Source organism: Podarcis gaigeae, assembly GCF_964106915.1.
Source record: "Podarcis gaigeae genome assembly, chromosome: 11".
In the NCBI taxonomy this organism is placed as follows: Eukaryota; Metazoa; Chordata; class Lepidosauria; order Squamata; family Lacertidae; genus Podarcis; species Podarcis gaigeae.
This window is the reverse complement of record NC_139687.1, coordinates 25,740,710-25,746,709: the sequence shown is the minus strand read 5'-3', so window position 1 is coordinate 25,746,709 and position 6,000 is coordinate 25,740,710.

The following is a 6,000-nucleotide window of genomic DNA, read 5'->3' as shown; positions in this document are numbered from 1 at the left end:
ACAGCACCCCTTGAAGAGGTGGCCCTAGAGGGAGTGTCACACTCAATGTGTGTCGGGGCGCAACCTCCTTAACAGGGTCAAACCATCTCATTATCAACCAGCAGGCAGGCTGGTTTATCTTGGATACATACCTGATGCCTTCTCCTAATCTGTTTTTTGTGTGTTATGAGTAAAGTTGTGACCTATTTCATCCCAATAATATTGTCCTTTGTCTTCTTTAATATGGTTGACCCCCGTCGCTGAGCAGCTTCCTCTTCACAATTGGACACACAATTAGAGTAGACCCACCTCTGGGTCCATCCAGTTGTCAAGATACTACACAGAAAGCCCATGGAAAGATGAAGGTGGTTGTTATGGTCCCAACAGCCCCTTTTACCACAGTGTTTTGTTGACTGTGTATCATGATCACTCTTCACAATGTTTTCCTTATGATTCCCTGCAGACAGACCTTTTACATCTCTTCTCTGTGTTGTTTTTTTTAATGACTTTTTGTTCTATTAATACCTAAATGAGTAAGAGCTTCCTGATGCCATCAAACTGCCTCTTTAATTTGGCAGGCAAAGGGATTAGAAATCTGGCAGGAAAAGAGCTGAAGCTGTACATCGTGCAGCAATAGGATAACCTACCAGTAGGTGCTGCAGTACTTAAGCAGCTTGTGGAAGCAGGCTGGGAGTCGGCAGCCCTGGAAGTTGTACTGAAAGCAGGATCAACTTTGTCCAATATTAGAAATTAAATTCTGACCAGACCCTACTGGATTCATGTATATTGGCCAATGCTGCAAATCGTGGGTCTCTTCACTGTGGGGTTGCCATATGTCCAGGCGAAAATCCCTTCGATGTCCAGGAAAATCCGTATGCATTTCGGAAGTCTAGATTTTGGTGAATGTGCTTTAAAATAGCTCAAAAACTTACTTTTGTTGAGATTTTGCAAAAGAAGCTCAACAACTTTGGACAAAACTAAAAACAGCTCAACAGGTTTGCCCCACCCCAAATGCTCAACAACTTTGCCAAAAATGCCTTTTGTGTCCAGATTTTCACTTTTTGAAATATGGCAACCCTTCTTCACTGTCCACCTCAGCTCTGTCTTCTTCCCTTCCTCTCCACACATCTCTGCTTGGTTTCTCCCTTCCTAACAAAGCTCTGCCCCCAAAGGACAACAGGCAAGTAAAGGAATGTAGCTTTAACCATTGTTCTTTCTATGCGAAGTAAAGATAACCACAATATTGAAATTAATTGCTTATTATGGTCACAGACCAAGAACTGCATTATAGCTGCATCTCCTTTCTCGTTCCCTCTTTGAAATGTTGCTTTAGACTGTGTGTTCTTTCACCAGGGACCAGTTTGGTTTTTAACAATTGCATCCATATTAGACCTGAAATTGTTTCTATATATGTTTCTGTTAAAAAAAATTTTGTTAGATCACTTTGGGATGTTTCAGGGGAAGTGGCTCTTAAGCAAAATAAACAAATAACATTTTGTACAGCATTTAGCACATTGTAAATGAGCAAAGAGATATAGTGGCTGCCTTGTGAAAAAAGGCTATCTTAGAATCACTGGACTCTGTTGCACAACTATTGTGACATAATTTCCATTATACTGTATTTTGGTGCTGAAAAAGAGTGAGGTCCATTGCCTTTCAAACTACTAGACCCATTCAGGGCCAATATTCTAATACTTAATAAAGCCGTTGCTACATTTAAAATGCTATAGTTACCATCTACTGTGTATTGAGAGAGAGAGAGAGAGAGAGCTAGCTTATGGGTGAGTTTAGGTGTAAAATTGAGTAAGAGATATTGGCAGGTTAATTATGCATTTAAGTACAACTGCATTGTACCTCATTCCTCTTTGAAATACTTTGAAATGTGAAGGTGAGCCAGAAGATAGCAATCTACAGCCTGATCTGCGATGTCATGACAGCAGCACAAATCAGCACATGTCTGCTTAGATACCACAAGAGCTCATCTGAATTCAGCTCCTGTCTGTTCATGGACCAAACAAATCCAGACAACGTCAGCATTCCAGAGTTTCCTTGTAGCCCTTCTAGTGAAAGAGAGCACTCTTTCCTCATTGGTGCACTATTGAAAAGATGTCAAGGGCAAACAGCTGTACACTGTGAATTGTTTAGCTATTGCTCCCGAGCCTTTGTTCTTTGACCCATAGCGCAATCAGGAGAAAGCAGCAAAAGGCTCGGGAGACAGCGTTTGCCCCCCCCCCCCCATCGCTCTCTTGAAATGTTTCTGAGCTGAGCCCATTTCTGGTCCGTTGCTTTTGCAAAAACATCAGGCTAGCATGGAATCAAATGAGGGGAAATTAACCTGTGCTGAAAATTTTCTGTTAGACGCAACCTTCAAATGCTGTTGGTAAATATTTGTATTTAGTGTGCATGCATACTCAATAACCAATACAGAGGCCTGGAAAAAGAAACCTGTCCCCTGCAAGAATGTTTCTGGGATGAGACGTCCAGAGAAAAGAATGCCTAAACTCAAAGACATGAAGAAGCAAAGTACCACTAGGCACAGGAAAAACCTGAAAAAAAGTACAGATTAAAGATAGAAAGGGCAGACCAATCATTCTAGAACAGGCACAGGCAAACTTGGCCCTCCAGATGTTTTGGGACTACAATTCCCATCATCCCTGACCACTTGTTTTGTTAGCTAGGGATCATGGGAGTTGTAGGCCAAAAACATCTGGAGGGCTGAGTTTGCCTATGCCTGTTCTAGAGACTGTATGCACATTGATTGTGTAATTCTGTTAGCTATGCTTGCCTTAGGGTTGAAGCTACTTGGAATTTTGACCCTGTAAGCTGCTGTGCCAAAGGAGCAGCTCAAAGGTTCCAGCACTGATGCGAGAAGACAACTTGTCTCTCTCCGTGGCATTGGAGCCTTACTCCATCCTTGATGCACAACTTTGCGGGTCATGGTTGTACAGAAGTGTCATAGCTTAGCGGTAGAGCAACTCTTTTTTTAAGACTGAGGCATTGTTTGTGGATGGTTTCCTAGACCGGATGGATGGCAGCTTGCCTACTCTTGATGGGGTTACACTACCTCTGAAGGAGCAGGTACATGGGGCTGCTCCTGAATCCTTTGCTGTCGCTTGAGGTTCAGGTGGCCTCGGTGGCACAGAAGGTCTTCCATCAGCTTCAGCTGGTGGCCCAGCTGCACCCTTATCTGGACAGGGATAGCCTAACCTCTGTTGTCTATGCACTGGTATCATCTAGGTTAGATTACCGCAATGCACTATATGTAGGACTGCCTCTGAAGACAGCATGGAAACTTTAGCTGGTGCAGAATTTGGCAGCCAGGTTGCTCACTGGGGCAAGATGGTTTGAGCATATTACACCAATCTGGCCCAACTGCACTGACTGCCATTTAGTTTCTGGGCCCTATTCAAAGTGTTGGTTTTGACCTATGGCTCAAGACTGCAATACCTTAAGGACCGCCTCTCTCCATATGAACCTACTTGGACCCTGAGATCATCATCTAAGGGCCTTCTTCATGTGCCTCCTCCATGTGAAGTCTGGAGGGTGGCAGCACAAGAATGGGCCTTTTCTGCAGTGGCTCCCTATTTGTAGAATACAGTCCCCAGGGAGGTTTGGCTGCCACCTTCATTATACACCTTTAGGTGCCTGACAAAAAATGTTCCTCTTCAACCAGGGCTTGGCCTGATTGACATCCAATGCCCTTTTAAATGTGTTGTGGGAGCAGGGGGTTATTGGTTTGTTGCTGTTATTATTTTCACTAAGTATTTAGTGCTTTTTATTTTGTAGTATTGTACTTTGGCCACCTCATGAGAAGAGAAGACTCCCTGGAAAAGACCCTGATGTTGGGAAAGATTGAGGGCACAAGGAGAAGGGGCCGACAGAGGACGAGATGGTTGGACAGTGTTCTCGAAGCTACCAGCATGAGTTTGACCAAACTACGGGAGGCAGTGGAAGACAGGAGTGCCTGGCGTGCTCTGGTCCATGGGGTCACGAAGAGTCGGACACGACTAAACGACTAAACAACAACAACAACAATATTGTAGTTTTATGTTGTGAATAGCCCTGAGATCTGCAGACAGAGGGCGGAATACAAATTTTAATAATAATAATAATTCTACATACAGAAGCTCCCAGGTTCCAGCTCTAGGTAGGGCTGAAGGAAACTCCTGTCTGATAGCTTGGAGAGAGCCATCAGTGGCCTGTGTAGAGCATGATGAGATTGAGGGGCCAATGGTTACTTAAGTCTTAGACTGCTTCCTCTGTTTCTAACTAAATCTGTACTCTTAAAGATGTATACAGGGTGCCAGGGGTAAGTGGATCAGCTGAGCCAAAAGTCCATGCCAATTGGCCACATTCATCTTAGCTCAGGCCAAAGAGCGGTGCACCTTTGCATCCATCTTGTTTAGGTTGTTCTGTGTTGTTTTCATCTGTACTGCCACAGTTGTGTTCAGTGCCTTTTGTGAATAGTCACACTTGGATCAAAGCCTAAGACAATAATTAATATACCATTAGAAACAATGAAAATCCCAGTTAGCAAGTCCATTTTTGAACGCAGCCAGAGTGTTTGCTACCTGAAGTTACTCAGAATAAATATTCTAGGCTTTGGTAACAATTAAGAATGACTTGTCTCCCATCCAGAGAAAATGACACATAATTCAAACATTTCTTCACATTTACCACTTGGAAAATGCATTTCACCTACAATATAAATAAACGCAAAGTTTAATCCCAGGAGCATTAAACAATGAAATCATATGTGTGTTGTTTGTGATCTCTGACCTGACATAACAGACCTTGGGACATGTTTCTGTCATATCTTAGTAGCAGATGACAAATGGTTCAGTTTAAATTATCTCCTCCTGCTGCAGCAAATTTACTGGCAACAGTGCAGAGCATTTCCTAACAAAGGAATGTTGACCTCCAAACTAGTGTCTCTCCTCTTTCACTTTTCTTTCTTTCCTTTTTTTTTTAAAAAAAGCTACAGTCAATCCCACGTAGAAGGTACGAGAAGGATATGATTTGCTTTGCATCTGGAATTATGAGTTGTGAAAAACTGGAAAGATGATCACATGCTATCTCACAACTAAGTAGGTAGATCTTAACTGGCTATATGGATGGGGCAGAAATTCAATTTCCTTTCCATTTTAATGGGAATTGACCTACTTCACACTTCTCTAGCCAAAAGGTGAGCTACAACACAATGATCCTTCAAATTCCACATTTCTCCAGATTTTGCAAAGCAAGTCTCCAATCACAGTGTTCAGAATGCATGTATTAGGGGGAAGCATGCATAAAAATGCATACGTTCATGAAAAACATGAATGCATTAAAGTATGGAAAATTGTAAAAACTGCATACAAAATTGTAAAATATGCATACAAAAATGCGCCTCTTAGGAGAAAGTTACACTAAAATGTTGGAGGATTTCCATGAGGATTTTTTAAAAATGCAGATTGCTGTGGAACTGATGGGGAAAATGAGAAATGGAAATGAACAGATTCATGCTTTCCTTATTGGCTATCATACATTTGCTTAGCATATTCTACTGTGGTTCAGTCAGTCACATAATGAATGGATTTGTGTGTTTGCACCCATTTACCATTCTTAACCCATACAGATTGTGTACACAAACGCTAGTGTCAATGTGGCATTAAGGATCCTCTATGTTTACTCAGACGTAATTCCCAGTGAGTTCAATGGAATGTCGGTTTAGTTAAATTACATACACACACACCCTTACTCTTAGGTAAGATTGTACAGGTTTGCCGCCTGACACCATTAAGAAATCTTCAAAATGCAGTGATCCCTCTGTCCTTAGTGGAATCATTTTTAAAGCATGAAAGCTGGAAGTTTTGAAATTTAATATGTTTTGGACAATGGCTGCTCAGTACTAATAAAATACGCCCCCTGCCCCCAAAAAGCTACAGTAAAATCAGCAAAGCAGTTTGCTGTAGGTTTGCTCAGCTGATGCAACAGAGTGAAACTTAATCAATTAGCAGGAAAAACTTACAGGAAGCAACC